Source organism: Antechinus flavipes, chromosome 4 (genome assembly GCF_016432865.1).
Source record: "Antechinus flavipes isolate AdamAnt ecotype Samford, QLD, Australia chromosome 4, AdamAnt_v2, whole genome shotgun sequence".
NCBI lineage: Eukaryota > Metazoa > Chordata > Mammalia > Dasyuromorphia > Dasyuridae > Antechinus > Antechinus flavipes.
Genome location: NC_067401.1, coordinates 137947850 through 137966647, shown reverse-complemented (window position 1 = coordinate 137966647; position 18798 = coordinate 137947850). Strand labels below are relative to the sequence as shown.

The 18798-nt window shown below is 37.1% G+C and overlaps 1 long non-coding RNA gene across 1 annotated transcript in view; it reads left to right on the top strand.

Moving 5' to 3' along the window:
• The window catches only part of LOC127560298 (uncharacterized), a 51044-nt gene extending 42460 nt beyond the window's left edge, over nt 1-8584 (top strand). Inside the window, exon 2 of the long non-coding RNA XR_007953299.1 lies at nt 18-8584. This is a non-coding gene — a long non-coding RNA (uncharacterized LOC127560298). The remainder of the gene's footprint in view (nt 1-17) is intronic.
• Nucleotides 8585-18798: the final 10214 nt, after the last annotated feature.

Below are 18798 nucleotides of genomic sequence, written 5' to 3'. Positions count from 1 at the left end.
GCTTTGTTTCTTCCCAGCAACAACTCCCAGAGCTCCAGGATTGAGCCACATCCCATGCTTGAACTAAGAATTCTCATCGCTGCACTGCTGGCTGCTTCTGTCTTGCTGCCATCCCTGGAGCTTCATGATTTCCTGTAATACATCTCTGCGTGTAGCTCTACTCTGTCAGACCTTCCTTCTCTTCTGTCCTCCAGGTTCCTTGTGGTATATGCACTTTCCCCTGTACCCCTTAACAACTAAACCTAAAAGTAATAGCTAAGTGACCTTAGTTCGAACTTGAGTTTGTGCCAAAAGGTTAATCCAAGAGTTAATCAGTTTATGCCTTGCTCAGGTAACAATATTCAGGTAACAGTAGATGGAAGAAAAGTTGGACTAGATGGCCCCTTTGGTCCTTCCACCTATCATTCCATCAACAAATATTTCCTAAAGGCCTATATGTGCTAGGAACTTATGTTAGAACCAGATGGTCACTTTGGTCCCTTTCACCTATCAATCGATCAATAAACTTTAACTAAGGGCCCTCTATGTATTAGGTACTATGCTAGTCACTGGAAATACAAAAAGAAGCTGCCCTCAAGAAGCTCACAATCTAATACATCTGTGATCATTACATCCCCATGATAGGTTTAAATGACAACTGTTGCTATTTACTACCTACTAGTGTCAGTCAACTAGCATTTTAAAGTCTGTACCCACTCTGTGCCAGGCAAATAAAGGTGAAAAAACCAAAATGAACCCTGTTCTCAAGGAGTTCACAATCTAATAAGGGAGGTGAGAGGCAAACTACTATGTACAATCTATAGGCAGGATAAACTTCGGGTAGTCTCAGAGAGAAGGCTCTAAGAGTGAGGACGACTAGGAAACTCTTCTTGCAGAAGGGAAGACGCTGGCTGAGACCTGAAAGAAACTAAGGAAACCAGGAAAGAGCAGATGAGATCACTGGACCTTAGGCAAGACTTCTCAGTCTTAAGAGCCTCATGTGGGTTTTCTGTAACATAAGAAGACGGAACTATAGACAGGATCACTAAGAGTCTTTCTAGCTCTGAATCCTATGATTCTATGCCAGGTCAGGGTAGCAGAGTCTCCAGACCCTGAAAAATCTCTTCCCTGATGAATGGAAAACAAATAAGATGGGTGGACTCCTCATTTCTCCACAAAGAGAATACACCATTCCCTTTCCTGGCTGCCTTACACAGAGATGAATCAGCTTTTTCTCTGTCTTTAATCCCTAAATGTGGTCACCTTGCTTTTGCCTCTTGGCAGGGTGTAGGAGGGACGTGGTCAGGATGGCCTCTGATGCTTCTTTGTGGGCTGTCGGATTGCCTGCTCTGGGTCACTCTATTCTGGGAGTTGCCATTTGTCCAATCTAGGCTCCCTCCTCCACCTCCCCTGCTCCTACCCCTTCTATTTGTGGTTACACTAAATGTCCCAGACAACCCCACCCTCCCACAACTAGGAGCCGTTAAAAAAAATTCTGCTGCCTTTTATCCTTTGGTTCTGTGGCACTCTTAAGAAAGCCCGGGAAACACCAATTAGCCCCCTTCCCAAAGAGCAGGCAGAACTAGGCTGGAACGTGGGCAGAATGTAACCCTGATCCGCAGCCCAATATAGCTTTCCTGAGAACCTTACCCTGTAATCTGTGCCTCAGGGACCGAACAGGGGATCCAGAGTCTGTCATTATCCCCTGAATGGGGGGGCACCTCCCAGGGAGTGGGTTTGGCCTGGGATTCCCTCCCTTTGGTGTTTTACCCAGGGTCTAAGCCAGTCCTGTTCAGCATAGTTGGGGCCAAAAGCATTTGAAATTATGCCAGAAAAAAGAGCATGGCAGCAGACTCTCAGGCTATGGGACAAATAAAAGTCAGACAGTGAGTGATTGGCACTCAGCTGCCTTCCCCCAGATTTGGCTGCCTTGAAACTGCTGTGGCAGAAAAATAATAACATAAATGACTCATTAATGTCACACTTGAAGGTTTACAAAGTGCTCTGACAGAATGAGAAGGGAATTTAGGGTACATCCACCCTGTAGCTTGGAGACTTTCAGGAGGGTAGAGGAGAGCCCCTCATCTCACAAGGCAGCCCCAATCCACCTTTGGACACCTCTAATATTTGCTTGTTTACAACTTCTTCTCATTCCTTTTGGCTTTGGAGACCAAGTAGAATGAGTCTAATTCTACTTTTATAGAACTACTCTGCAAATCTTTCATTGGGTCATAGGCCACAGAGTCAGAGGAAATTTCAGAGACCATCTCCTCAGCTCATTTTACCAATTACGAAACTAAGGCTTGAGGAGGAGGTCAAGATCAAATAGGCAATAAATGAATTGAGAAGCTGTTCCTCACGTATATTGGAGATGTTGTGTGGGAGGCAGACTAGATATCGCTAGGATTTTCTTACACCACCCCCCCCACCTTCTCCAAAGGGCATTTTTATTCCCCCTAGGAGGAGAAGCAGAAAGGTGGGTGCATGACTTTATCCACTCTGCTCTCTCTAGAGACAAGTAGTGTTGGGCTAGAATTAAATAGTAGTCTAGGAGATCTGATCTTCAGGTTCAGGCTTATTTCCAATTGCTATTTTATTATGGGGAAAGGAAGAGGACTCCAACCTTTATATCCAAAGCTTGACTCCTTTCCCCCCAATTACCGGATTCTACAATGATAGCAATTAGTAGAGAAGTCCCCATTTATCCAAATCATAGCAAAACAGAAAGTAGAGAAAATATATATATATATATATATAAATATATATAGCAGAATGGCAACAAGTTTAAGTACAGTGGTTGAGTGCCAGCCTGTAATCAGGAAAACCTAAGTTTAAATCTGGCCTCAGACACTTAGCTGTGTGATCTTGGGCAAGTCACTTCACCCTCTCTGTCTCAGTTTATTCATCTGTTAAATGAACGGGAGAAGGAAATGGCAAGCCATTCCAGTGTCTCGGCCAAGAAAACCCCAAATAGAGTCAAGAAAAGTCAGACTGGAAAAAACTACATAACAACTCCAGCGGATCCTTATGGTGCACATACTTGAAAACCTCCGCTATCCTGACTGCCTTCCTTTGATGAACTCCAGTTTGTAAAAATCTTCCCCAAAATGTGGTGCTCAGATCTGAACCTAAGCTTCCAAATGGGATATGAGCAATGCAAAGGATAGAAGAAATTTACCTCCCTAGTCATGATTTTTTTCATTTAGTTTGTTTTTTATCATGGTATGCTATTTCTCCTTAAAGTCCTACTCCACTGTCTTATTATGAAGTGAAAATGATCTTGGGCTGGTTCTACTATTCCAAATAAATACCAACACACAAGCTAATGGTGCAGTGGAGAGAACATGAGGCAGGGACCAGAAAGACTTGATTTCAAACTAGCCTGAGACTCTTACTGTAGTTGTCTGACCCATGACCAGATTTCTTAACCTCCATCTCAAATTGGGGATAACAATAGTACCTCCCTTCCAGAGTTTGTTAGAAGGATCAAATGAAACAGAATTTGTAAGAAGAAAAAAAAAAGTCTAGCACACATTTATGTAGGTACTACATAAATGCTTATTCTGGCTCCATCCTCTAATCCTCCAATCAGAAGGGAAAGATAACTAAGGATGCTGAAGAGGTGTTGAAGAGCAAAGCCGAATCCTCACATTCAAGAGAGTAACTGATTGTAGTAAAGGCCTAATCTCCTGCCAAAGCTCAGCAGAGCAATGTTTTGTAGGTCAGCACTCAGACTTTTTTCTGGGGTTTCTCCTGCCCCCTCCATCACTTTCTGGAGCTGCTACCCATCCTCCACCTTGCTAATGCTAATCTTCCCATTAAACACTATACCACTTAGTTTTCCCCTCTCTCCTCAGATTCTGAAGCATTTCTTCTAGTTATTCACAATCCCTCTGTGTCCCATGGTATTCTCTTCCTTTTTTGCAACTGCCTGCACCCCATTCCCATCCTGATGCCTTTCTCCTTCCTACTCACTGATACTACCCCCAAACCCTTGACTGAAGTTTTTTTCCCCCAATTACCCACAGTCCCCCACCCTAAAATTCTGATTTTTTTTTTGTCCTCCTAGTTTGGGTGCATCTCCTCATTTCCTAGGTGTGTTGTTGCTTATCCCTCCCTTATCCATACCATCACCTTCTCCTGACTATTAGAAAAGTGTATATTGAGGTGGAAAAAAGTAATAAAAAATAAATGCTTATTATTTTACTTGCCTCCCCTTCCATTTTCTTTATGTCTCCTTTCTGAGGACCAACCTAGCTAAGTATTAAGGGACTTTTCATTAAGTTTTCTCCAGAACAACCAAAATTCATCTAGACAAACAAACCAAACACACAAAATTATAAAACAGGCTGCGGTTTGAATGACTGCCTTTGGTTTGGTGATGAAAATAGGAAAATGGTGGAGGAAGCAAAGGGTGCTAAGAATCACAAATTATCTGTAGAAATTAAACAACTGATAATATGCTAAATGTGAGATCCTTGTCCAGTGAGCGTGCCTTTAAAGAACTGGCTTTCAATAAATTTAACATTCCTATTACTAATGAAACCAAAAGACAAAAGAAAAACTAGTTGCTAATTGGAAAGAAGGTTTAAGGTTCTCTCTCATATGTACAAATGAAGGGACTGAAGTTGGTTTCATTGTGTACAAAGATAAGAAATTTCATTTCAGAGGATACTGTGCTATTTCATATTGTATTACTCATACAATAAACAATTGCAAAAGAAAGATAATTGCAGCATATGTGAAACTGGCATTTATATAAAATCCAAATCTATTGTAAAGGATGAGGAAGTAGAAAAATTATGTGAAGACTTGTGTGGATCATGTTACCACTCAATGATTTCAATGCTAGGGTGGGCTTGGGGGAAGATAGCAGTATGACATGCTAGAAGATGTTTAGCTTGTAGACAAGCCAGGTCAGTGGCATATAAACCATACCAAAAGGATGCCTTCCAAGGGAAGCTGCAAGGGCCAGTGGAAAGCCCATTGTCTCTGGCAATAGAGGGCCTAAAGTCTCTTATTCCAGTGCTTTCTCTCTATTGCTTATTTTCTATTTACCTCACATAGCTTGCTTTGTATATATTTGTTTGTAATTTTCACTCCCAGTAGGTTGTAAATTCCTTAAAGGCAGCGATTATTTTTTGCTTTTTTGAGGACGGCACACAATAGGTACTTAATAAATATTTCATTGATTGATTGGAATTTCAGTTCTGTTATTTGGGTGAAGCACTACACAACGCCTCCATTTTCTCATTTGTAAAATGGCAGGTTGGACAGTTGACTTCTACCATCCCTTCCAATTCTAAATATATGACTGTAATTATGGAAGCTTTTCAAAGACAATCAAGAAACTGGAGGTGGTGAAGAACTGTTGTTGTTATTGTTTAATCTCTAAACTCAAGAAAACCTGAGTTCAAATTTGACCTCAGATATTTACTGTATGACCCTGTTTCACCCTCTTTGTCTTAGTTTCCTCCTCTGTAAGATGAGCTGGAGAAAGAAATGGCAAACCACTCCAGTATCTTTGCCAAGAAAATCCCAAATGGGGTCAAGAAGAGTCAGACACAACTAAAAAACCTGAACAACAAAAGTGTTAAATATCTATCATACAGATAATATGGAAGTTAGTTTTTATTAATGTGTGTTTAAAAGAATTGTACATGTTTAACATATAACAGATTACTTGCTGTTTACAGGAGGGGATGGGGGAAAGGGAAGGAGAAAAATTTGAAACACAAGTTTTGCAAGGATGAATGCTGAAAACTAACTTTGCATATATTTTAAAAATAAAAAGCTATTCATAATGCAGTTCAAGTTCATGTGACCAGTTCTGGACAGCAATCAATAACTTTGTTCTGTTTCCAAAGTTTAGGTTGAAGATGTTTTGGCTTTTGGTGGCAAGGGGGTAAAATCCTTGGCAAGGGGAGAAGACATGGCTTTACGGGTAAAGCTGGGAGGCAGAAGTCCAGCACCAAAAAAATCTAAGCTTCCTTGTCTCAGCCCTTCATGGACCAAGTTAACCAAGGTGGAGCTTTTCAATAATATGGGAAAGACGGAAGTTAAGGGGCAGCTAAGTGGCAGTACATAGAGCACCAGCCCTGAAGTCAGGAGGACCTGAGTTCAAATGTGACTTCAGACACTTGACACTTCCTAGCTGTGTGACCCTGGGCAAGTTACTTAACCCTAATTGCCTCAGTTTAAAAAAAAAAAAAAAAAAAAGACTGAAGTTAGCATGGCTGCTACTCTGATTTAAATTCTTCATCAAACTGTCCAGTTTTAATGTGCATAACTACAAGGCAGAAGCTGTACTTAGTATCAGAGAAAAGAGTCAAATTCACTTTGTTCACCTGGAGTGGTTAGTGATAGAAGCCATGATTGAAAATTCTACAAACAACAAGAGAAAACTGTTTCTCTTTATGAATGAAGATAGCAGATTTTTACCTATAGTTCTAAAAATAGAGACTGACATTCTCCAGCAGAACCAATAAGTATTCAAAATGGATAATCATCTTGCATAAAAACCTGATAAAATTCCTTAATATTTGCCCTTGACAATTAGCCCTGTAAATTAACAATCACTTTATAAGTAGTATTTGAATAAATGTTTTTTTAAAAAAAAAAGGCTATTTTAAAAAATTATATTAATGTGCAAAATAAATATAGTACCCCAAGAAACTAGTAATCTCTTGCTTCCAATTCCCTGGATAAGGTGGCTTACAACCTATGTGACTTTTGAACAAGTCATATAATGTCCTTGAGCCCCAGTTTCTTTAGCTGTAAATAAGAGTCTTGAGCCCCAATATCTTCAGCTGTAAATAAAAGTCTACTTTATTGAACTACAAAAAAGTATGCTGAGCCCTGGTAAACACAATTGCAAGCAGAAAAAAAAAAAAAAGCAGTGATTGCTACCTTCAAGGAGCTTATGTTCTAATGGAAGGAGATAATATATAAAAGGGAACTGGAAGGGTACTTAGTGGGAGGATTGATAAAGTTTAATGGAGATGAATTAGTGCAACCTAGAGATGAATAAAGACATAACTGGCCTAGTCCAGGAGGTCCTGGTTCTAGTAGAAACCAACCAATCATTCAGAGAGGCTCTGAGGGATTGGGGTTGGAAAAAGAAAAGTATGGGAAGGGGCTCCAAGTAATCCAGGGATGACATGAACTTCCAGAGTGAAGAGGTTTCTGTAGCCTGGTAAAAGTCCTATGGAGACAAGTCAGCTGTGTAGTCTAGGAATGTCAAGAAGAGAGATAAGGCAACAAAGGACAATATTGGTTTAGAATAAAAATGTATTTGTAAAATTTTATGATGGAGGATATTGGAAGCTCACAAATAATATTGCCTCATAAAACAGAAGCAGTGAAAGGAAAAGCAAGCACGGGGAAACTTATTACACTACCCAATGAAAAAATAAAATAAATAATAATAATCCTGAGATGATGTAAGGATGAAATCAAGAATAACCAGATAAAAAGAAAAGATCTGTAAAACTTATAATCTGAGACTTTTTCTCTAGTGTGCAGCAGGGACACCAGAAGGGCTATTAAAGGGGAAAAAAAGATGGGAATAACTATTGAATGGGATTAAATATATATACAAAGTAGATGTATGTAACATAATTGTGATTATGTCAAGGAATAGATTCTCAGTATATCTGAGAGGATACACAAGGCTCAGAGAAAAAAAATTCAAATCTTTTTAATTACCCTTTGCTCTCCTCACCATAAAAAGTGACTAAGAAAATGTCATTATATAATGACCCATATGGCTGCTTTCTGACTTCTATGCAATTTTCGTAAGACTAATCTATGTAATTTTTTCATTTTTTTAAAGAAAATTTTTACTTCAGAGATGTATATTAATATCTACATGTATGTATGTATACACACAACCTCAGGAACATACTCTTCCCCATATTACTCCAAACTCCAGAGGAGTAGGCTCAAAATTTGGTTTGGTCCTAAAGAGTATTGATTATACCAAATTCATGTTTAGATGAAGCAGAAATACTATATGAGTTCTCATCTCAGCTTCAACTGGCTTGAGTCTAAAAGGTCACTCCTCATTCCTTGGGGTTTCAATACTGATTTGGCTACAAAATTCATTCTAGAACACTGGGGTGCCAATGTACCCAAGATACCCAATGTATCTTTTATTATTTAAAAAGTAAATAGAAAAATAGGAAGAAAATGAAATAGAAAAAAGAAAAAGAAAAATTTGTCATGTCCGCATCAGAACACACAAGAGAATTCAAAAATATGTAACAATAAATTTCTGTTTCAAGAAAATGTATATAATAGCATATTGTATTCAGAATTGTCCATCTTTTCTTTGCTTCCTTGTAGATTTTCTTTTGTTCTCTCCTGGGCACTTTTTACTTTATTCTTTTTTCCCTTCCTTGCCCCTGCCCCAAACAGGCTACAATTAAGTACAGATATGTTTATGTGAGTAGGATTTCAGAACTACCAGTCCTCCTTCCCCATCTAATTCCTCTGTGTCAGTTCTTGTTCTTGCACCTTGTTTATATGAGATAATTATTCTTTTTACCTTTTCCTACACAGTTTTACTTTTTAATAATTATATATCACACTTAGCTCTATCCCATTCTTTCTTTTGGACTATCCAATTAGTAATGACAATCTTGGAGATATCATTTCCATTTCCATGTATAAAACAAACAGTCTATCCTTATTAAGTCCTTTAAAATTGGTTTCTGATGTTGACTCTTACATGTTCGATTTTCTATCAAGGTCAGGTTTTGTTTGCAACAAAATCCTGAAAATCTGACAGTTCTTTGAATATCCATTTTTCCCCACAATATTATATTTAATTTTGTTAGATTTAATATTTTTGGCCACAGGCCTAGTTCTTTTGATTGTTGATAAATAATATTCCAGGATCTGTGGTCTTTTACTAGAGCTACTGATAAGGCATGTGTGACTCTAGTTGTAGCTCCAGCATATTTAAATTGAGTTTCTTGTTGCTGCTTGTAAAATTTTCTCTTTGATCTGAGGGTGTCAAAATTTAGCAATGATGTTCCTGAATTTTTTCCTTGTAGGATCTCTTTCAAGTGATGATTGGTAGATTTTTTTTTCTTGTTTCTACTTCTCCCTCTTGTTCTGTCACTTCAGGACATTTTCTTTGATTATTTCTTATATTATTGTATCAAGCTTCTTTTTTTTTTTTTGATCATGTTTTCAAGTAGCCCAATTACTCTTATGTTTTCTCTTCTTAATCCGTTCTCCAGATCTACTGTTTTTTTTATGAATTATCTTCCATTCTCTTCTATTTTTCCATTCTTTATATTTTGTTTAATTATTTCTTGTTCAGATTAGAAGGGAAACAATAAACTGGGAAAACATTTTTACAATCAAAGGCTCTGATAAAGGCCTCATTTCCAAAATATATAGAGAACTGACTCAAATTTATAAGAAATCAAGCCATTCTCCAATTGATAAATGGTCAAAGGATATGAACTGACAATTCTCAGATGATGAAATTGAAACTATTTATAGCCATATGAAAATATGCTCCAAATCATTATTAATCAGAGAAATGCAAATTAAGACAACTCTGAGATACCACTACACACCTGTCAGATTGGCTAGAATGACAGGGAAAGATAATGGAGAATGTTGGAGGGGATGTGGGAAAACAGGGACACTGATATGTTGTTGGTGGAATTGTGATACATTCAGCCATTCTGGAGAGCAATTTGGAACTATGCTCAAAAAGTCATCAAACTGTACATACCCTTTGATCCAGCAGTGTTTCTACTGGGCTTATACCCCAAAGAGATACTCAAGAAGGGAAAGGGACCTGTATGTGCCAAAATGTTTGTGGTAGCCCTGTCTGTAGTGGCTAGAAGCTGGAAAATGAAAGGATGTCCATCAATTGGAGAATGGTTGAGTAAATTGTGGTATATGAACGTTATGGAATATTATTGTTCTGTAAGGAATGACCAGCAGGATGAATACAGAGAGGCTTGGAGAGACTTACATGAACTGATGCTAAGTGAAATGAGCAGAAGCAGGAGATCATTATATACCTCAACAATGATACTGTTTGAGGATGTATTCTGATGGAAGTGGATCTCTTCGATAAAGAGAGCTAATTCAGTTTCAATTGATCAAAGATGGACAGAAGCAGCTACACCCAAAGAAAGAACACTGGGAAATGAATATAAACTGCTTGCATTTTTGTTTTTCTTCCCGGGTTATTTATAACTTCTGAAGTCAATTCTCCCTGTGCAACAAGAAAACTGTTCGGTTCTGCATACCTAAAAAAAAAAAATTATTATTATTATTATTTCTTGTTCTCTTATAACTTTACTAGTTTCTCTTTGCCCAATTCTAATTTTCAGAATTATTTTCTTCTTTAAAACTCTGGATCTCCTTTGGTTGGTTGACTTTTTTTTCATAGTCTTCTTGTTTTTCTTGGATTATTCTAATTTTTTTTGAAGTTTTTCCTCAATCTCATTTGATTTTTAATCTTTTTTGAGTTCTTCTATAAATTCTTTTTGGGCAGCTAGCCATTTAATATTACTCGGAGCAGGAGAAGTTTTTTTGTTTTTTATTTCACTGTTCTTCTTTGAAAATGAATCCCTGTCTTCCTTATTCCCATAGTATTCCCATATGGTTAGGTTCTTCTTGGGTTTTTTGGTTTTGTTTTTAAGAGCTTTTTAGTGAAATCACTTCTAATCTGGAGTATGAGGGATGGCAACCTCTGGCTTCAGGTATTCCTTCAGTTTTCCTTTTTATCCTGGAACCTAAAATCAAGAGCTCCATCTTCTGTAAGTACCCTCAGCTAGCAGCTTCTTTGTCCTACTGTTTCTGCCTCACTAGGTGTATGCTGGTTCCTTCTTATCCAGGATGGAGTTTTGCAGCACAGCTGGGCCTGGTGTTCCTTATCAGAAGAGGGTCCCTCAATCTTCCAGGACTCAGACCTCCCAATTCCTCTTGCTGCTGGGGAGGTGAAGGTCCCTGTGGTTGGGGCTGAGGCTCTCCATTGGCTGTTTCAGCAGAGCTAGCTTAGAGATGTTTACATTTCACACCAGCTAAACCTTAGTGCTGGGGCCTTTCTGAAAGTTTTCTCCAGTTGTACCCAGAAGATCCCTGTTTTCTTCTCTAAGGCTTATTTTTTTGTTTGTTTGTTTGTGAGAAAAATCTGGAGGGCTTGAAATTTTCTTATCTATTCTACTATCTTCCCAGAATTCTCTCTGATCTACATAATTATTGAAGATATACTTGAGGAAGATATTAAGTAGGAACAGAGAAAACAAACTTTTGAAATTACATCCCACAGTAGACTTGTAGTTACATAATTGAATGAAATGTGCAAAGACTACAAAATTCTGCTATTTCCTATTTGTTGACTATAAAACAAACAAGAACTTAATGCTATGGAACTAACTTCAACCTTAAAAGTTCTTCTATAAGTTGTCTTCCTTGCATATGTTAAAGTTTTTGGAAATCTATAAATCTATACTAATATAAATCCACAAATAAATATATAAACAATATACCAGTTTTATGCTTCATTTGAAATTAATAACCAAATGAATATATTGCAGTGTCATCAAAGGAGCTTGCCACTATCATAGAGGATGTCCAGCAGATAGTTCCAATCTAAGAGGAATTCTCCTCCAAATGTTTGTCAGTAGCTAGTATGCTGATTGCATTAAATTCTACAACACTATAAATTCTTCTAAATGAGATTCTTTATCATCCAAACAAGTAGAACCTAACTATCCACACAAAAACCATATGAGTAGAGAATGTCAATTGTTTAACTATGACATGAAGTTGAATGAATTAATACATAGATCTGGTCTATCAATACAAATATCTCATTCAAAAACCCTACTTGGACAATAAACTGGAGCTATAAATTAAAGAGGAATAAAGAGTACTAGACTAGGAAATTACTGTTTTTATGACCAGAGAGTATTCCTGAAACAAAGACCTATGTTTTTGATACTGTTATTGGGCAACTAGGTGGTACAAGTAGGTAGTCAAGAAGATTCATTTTCCTGAATTTAAATTTGGTCCCAGACACTTCCTAGCTGTGTGATCCTGGGAAAGTCACTTAAACCTGTTTCTCTCAGTTTCCTTATCTGTAAAATGAGCTGGAAAAGGAAAGGACAAACTACTCCAGTATATTTCCAAGAAAATCCCAAATGGGATCATGAAGAGTCATACCAAGAGACTGAAAAACAACTGGACAACAATTCATTAACTAGTCCTGTGTGGCTGCATATCGTATAAAATAGTGGCTCATCCAAACAGCAATGGAGAGGTGCATTATGAGTATTCTTAGATTGTTGGACATTACTAGAAAGAATTATATGGGGAAAGCTGGGTAAAATTTATTATCAGAGAAATGTATGGCCAGAAAGAGATGAGCCTGTTATATAGGAAGGATGAAAGATATTTGATGAGCAACTTATACAATCCCTTGATGTCCATGCAAACTCAAGAGATGCAGAGGAAGGCCCAAGAATATTGGATGGCTACCCTGCAGAGGAATCACTGAAGGACATGGACAAGAATCACATGAGTTGAGAAGCTGTTGGACTTGTGATTTACAGTGTTGGAGGGGAACATCATATCACTGAATAGAATTATCAATGAGTTTCACAGAGGAGTCACATTAAGCTTATAGTCCAATAAAATCCTCAAATCTTTTTCAGATGCAATTATTGTTTACCCATACCTCCTCCTTCATCTTGTATGTGAAGAATTGATTTTTTTAAAAACACAAGTATAAAACAATATTTATCCCCATTAAATTTCATCTTATTAGATTTGCCCCAACATTCTAAACTGGGAAAATATTTTTGGATTTTGATTCTGCATCCAAAGTGTTAGCTTTCCCTCCAAGCCTTATGTGATATACAAATGAAATAAGCATGTTATTTTCCTAATTCAACATAAAAATGTTTAAAAAAACAAAAAACAAAACCCAGGGACAAACAGCAATCCCTGGAGCCTCTGGTAGAAATCTCCTTTGGGGCTGACACTGACACTGTCTATGAAGTTGATTACAATCTATCTAAACATAAACTATTGTCTAACCTTCATATGTCCATACTTTTATCTTTTTCCATAAAAATAACATGAAAGTCTTTGTTAAAGGATTTCCTAAAATCTAGGTAAATTCTATCTACAGTATTTCTCTGAAATATCAGTCTAGTAAGAAAAAAGGAAATGTGGTTATTCCTACACGATTTGTTCTTTGAAAATTTTTATTATTTTTTCCAATTAACAAATATTTATGTTTCTCCTTTCCAGTCCCTTCAATTGAACAAAAAGAAAGGAAAAGACAATTCTTGTGCTATAAGACAACTTCTATTTGTCCTCCCTTATGTTTTGAATTAAGTGGCAAATCCACTAGAAGTTAATTCTTCCAGTGGAAGAATTGGCTGCAGACGCAGTTGATATCAAAATGGGAGCATTCCTAGAATCACTTGCTAGCAATGTGATCTGGACAAGTTATTTAACTTTTTCCCTTGCTCTGTTTTCAGCATGTAAAATGGGGATCAAAACAGCATTTTGATTAGAATCAAATAAGGTAAAATGTATATAGTGACCAGTACAAAGGCATTTGATAAATGCTTATTTCTTTCCTTCCTAAGGAGCAAATTGTACCTCCCTTGATGCAGCTTAGTCTCTAGCTTCGTTGATGTGGTTTCCTTGGGGAGAGATCAGGGCAGTCACCATACTCAGCCCTGCTAGAAGTATTTCCATATGGAGATGGGGTTTGGGGCTAGTGGTATGGGGATATGCTCTGATATGACTAAGTGTTCTTCTTGTTAACTTTTGAATTACTTAGGAGTACCTCATTAATTTCCAACATTGAATCTGAACTAACAAGGTATTTACATAAGTGAAGCCTGCCCTTAATATCTCCTCACAAATATGCTTAATCATATCATGAAAATTCTTGTCTTGACCATATCCAAAAATGTATGTCTTTTTTTTTTTTTGCATCCTGAGATTTATCCATCATATGATCTATTTTTGATGAAATCCCACTGGGATTCTTGGATCACCACTTTCATTAACCATGCCTTTCACAATACATTTTATAGAAATTTCAATCAAGCTCACTGGCTAATATTTTTCAGAATCCACATCACCTCCCTTCCTTAAAAAAAAAAAAAAAAAAAAAAGGAGGGGGGAATTTGCCTTCTCCAGTTTTGCAATACCTCTCCTGTTTTCCATGACCTTTAAAAGATCAATGACGATGGCTTAGCCATGATATCCATTAGTTTTGTTTTGTTTTGTTTTTTTCAGTATCTTGAGCTATATGGTCCTAGTGATTTAAACTTATCAAGTACGGTTAGGTGCTCTCTTGCTATCCTTCCAATTATCTTGAGCATCAGCACTCTATTAGTCACTTTTGTACTGTCCTTTCCAGTTCAAAGATCATTCTCCCTGACAACAAAAACAGAAACGAAATGGAATTGACCTTCTTTGTCTTCCCTTTGTCATCATTTATTGTCCCATCTTCCTCAAATGGCAAACCTATTTCTTCTTTAATTCTTCTTTTTCCCCAATATAGTTTAAACAAACAAATAAAAACAACTTTTGTTATTCTCAGCACTCTCAGCTCATTTTGAAATCATTCTTATTGGACCATTCCATTCCTTTATTTTTATTCACCGTTACCTATCCTTGCTTTCATTTTTTGTCCATGTCTTTTAAAAAGTTCCCTGTAATATCTAAATGTTCTCTCTAAACAACTACAGTAATTCCTTCCACATCTCAGGTGTTAGGGATGCAGAGCCCCCACTGTGGTGTTTTTCTTCTTTAAAATAATATAATGGTTCTCTCTGGGAGCAGGTTTCTCAGGAAGGTTTTCTGGAGGCAGCCTTAGTTTCATTTGAAAGTAATAATCACCCAAATGCAGCCAGGTGTTAAAAGTGTTGATCTTTTATTGTCTCCAATATAGCCTGGTTACTTTTTCTTAGTGGCCTATCTTTCTGCTTGGTTCCAAGAGCTCCCTCTGAATGTCTCCAAATCCAAAGGTTTGTTCTTCAGCCTCCAGCCAGCCAGGTGGAAAATGGAATGGAGAGAGGGCTTGTGGGCTTCTTCCCAGAGTGCTCCTCTCCAACCCCAGTCAATGTTCCAGAGTAACTCTCTCTAACCCGAAGTAACTCATTAACCCAAAGCTAAGAGCCTCTTTACATATGATCTTCCAAAGGCTGACTCCTCCTTCCGGAGGTACACCTAAGGGAGGTGTGAATTCACAAAGTTACAAAGTTTACTTTGTGAGTCTCCCATGCTTGTGAACTCCAATGAGTCCTGATGTGAACATAAGAAATTAGTTCTTCTTAGTACCTTGTTTCAGGTTCTGGCCCAAAACATCTCCTTGTAGGATCAGATCAGTGATACTGAACCATGCTAAATTAGATAATTATTGTCTCTATCAACTCTAATGACTTAACAGTTTGTAAAGATTCCAAAACCCACTATCTGGAGAATCCATATAAAATTTTTTGCCCCTGATGGGGGGAGGATTCTGGGAAGATGGTGGAAAAGGTAAGAAAATTCAAAGCTCTCTAGATTTCCCCCATAAACAAAAATTGCTCCTCAGGGCAAACATAGGTGAAAAATAAATAAGATCTGGGACAGAACATAGGTTCTTCTAGGATTACCTGAGATCCTCAGGTCTGAAGTTTAACCAGAATAAAGTGTAAACACTTCTAGGATAGGTCCACAGAAGCAGTAAGTGGAGAGCCCTGGAGTTAGCTGGGTTTAGGGGTAGCCTTAGAACTTTCACCTCCCTGACATGTGGGGAATATTAGAGATCACTGAGGGAACCATCCAAGAAAAACAAATTATGGAGAAAAAAATATATAACCAACTGGACAAGGAGATACAGAGTCTTAAAGAAGAAAATAGTTCTTTGATAATTAGAATTGAACAAGGGAATGACAGTAAAATTATGAGACCAAGAAATAACAAAACGAAATATAAAGAATAAAAAATTAAAAGAGAATGTATAAATGCATGTATATGTGTGTGTATGTGTGTTTATAGGTATATGTATATGTATAGATATATGTACTGGGTATGGGTGTGAATATGGATATATATACACACATACAAATATAGTTATACATATATACATAATACATAAAATATATATATGAATATGTGTACATGCACACATATGTGTACACAAATACATATGTGTTTAATTATACATGAATTTGCATGGATACATAAATATGCTCATACTTAACTATAGCCTGCTTAGAGAATGAAAGGGAGAAAAAAATAAATAAAAACTGTACAAAATAGAACAAAAGCCCAATCTACAAGGAAGCAAAGAAAAAATGGACAGTCATGGATAAAATCTCTTTTATTATTTTATGTGCTTTGTGGAAATGGGAATCCATGTTAACATATATTGAATCCTACCTGATGTTCTACTGGACACATGCCAATGTTTTTTTGTTTTTCTTCTCTCTGCTTTTCTTTCTTTTCCTAGTTGGTTTTTTTATTTTATATTTAAATTTTTTAATGGAAAAAATTGTTCCTCTTTTCCTACCAGAGAAGTTTGTATTTTTTTTTCACCCACAAAACTCCCCCAGAATTCCCATTTCATTTCTTATCAAGAACCATGATATATTGAAAATATATTGGAATATATTATCATATAGGAAAATGTTGAAGTATAAAAGGGATAATTGTACCTTCTATCTTCCTCATAAGAATTGTTTCTCTTTAGTCTCCAGAAATTCCTTTTTGATAGCATCTATTTTTCCTGAACTGACTTCCTCTGTAGAACTGAATTCTGTACACTGTACACTGAATTCTGTCTATCCTTTAACTGAATCCTTTGAAAACTGTTCTCTCCAAAATACCCATGCTGCTTCTTCCCTTTCTTTTTCACAAGTTATAAGATGGAGTGCAGGAATGCAGGAGAGCCCAGCACGAAGGTCTCTATCTTGAAATCTCTCCCTGGCTCAGTTTGTCCCCAGTTTATATGCTCTATTACCATTACATCATTACAGTATACTAAGTATATATGTATATATAAAACCATTGTCTTATCAATTTCATTGAGTTAATACCTTGTTTAAATCAGTCATCCTGAGCCTTAAATATATTTCTTCAAAGTTCCTGCCCTTTACAGGAAAAGGCTGATGTTCTACAGGTAGCAGGACATAAGAATATAGGAAGAAGGGTGGTCGAATCAACAAATGTATATTAAGCACTTGCTCTGTGCCAGACACTATGCTTAAGAGCCAGGGATACAAAGAAGGGCATTCTTCCTGTAATGCTGGGGAAACTGAGCAAGACAGAGATTAGAGAACAATTTAATAGTTTATTAAATGGGAGAGATTTGCTGGGACCAAATGGATCCATGTGGTCCCAGGACTGAACAGACCATCTCAAATAGTACCTGGGGAGGTGCTGGAGAGGTTACTGATATTCTAATGACATCTAAAATGGATAACCCTTTATCCTGTCAAACATTAAGAAGGAATGATTAGAACCTAAAGATATAAAACCTTTATCTCATCAACCATTTAAGAGGAAATGATTATAGCCTGGGGTTTTGGGGTAGAGCAACTGAGGTAGACTTTTATCTCATCAAACATTAAGAGGGAAAGATTATATAACCTGAGGCAGAGTAACTGAATAGGACAATTAGAGAAACTGGATCAGCACGGTAAAAGGGAACTGTGACATAACATTCCCTTTCCCCAATAACCAAAACAAAAAAAGTCCCTGCTCACAGGTAAATAGGGTTAAGTGACTTGCCTAGGATCACCCAACTAGTAAGTGGCTGAGGCTTCATTTGAACCCAAGTCTTCTTGATTCCAGACCTGGTACTCTATCCATTGCACCATCTAGCTGCCCACAGTGTCATGGTTGCCATAGTGATAATAACTCATACCTTGATATCTGGGGTTGGAAGACAGATATGGGCTGTGGGTTTCAGGTTATATCCTCAAACCAATTAGAATGCTTTTATCTTTTTAAATAATATATTATTTTCCCAAAAGTAAAGATAGTTTTCAAGATTCATTTTTGTAAAACTTGGTGTTCTAAATTTTTCTCCTCCCCCCTTACCCCACCTCCCCAAGACAGCAAGCTATCTAACATAGATTAAATACAAGAAAAAAAAAAAAAACAGACCAAAAGGGGGGAAAATCCATGAAAAAGAAAACAAACAAAGAAAAAGATGAAAATATTATGATTCGATCCACATTCAGACTCCATAGTTCTCTCTCTGGATGTGGATGGCACTTTCCATCCCAACTCTATTGGAATTACCTTGAATCACTGCATTGTTGAGAAGAGCCAAATGCCTCACAACTGATCTTCATATAATCTTGATATTACTATCTATAATGATTCTCCTGATTCAGCTCCAATTTTATTCAGCATCAGTTCATGTAAGTCTTTCTAGGCTTTTCTAAGATCAACCTGCCCATCATTTCTTATTGAACAATAATATTTCATTACCTTCAAATACCATAACTTCCAATAGAGTTATTTTTAAAAGAAATATCCACTATTTTAGCACTTTCTTTTTATTGATACAGAAACCTTAATGATGACTATAAATTCTTTTGCAAAAAAATCATCTAAGGGGCAGCTAGGTGGACAGTGGATAGATCACCAGCCCTTTAGTCAGGAGGACCTGGGTTCAAATTTGGTCTCAGACACTTAACACTTCCTAGCTGGGTGATCCTGGGCAAGTCACTTAACCCCAATTGTCTCAGCAAAAGCAAAAAAGAAAAAAGAAAAAAAAAAAGATCATCTGGATTTTTCCCCAGAGTGGAAAGGATTTGG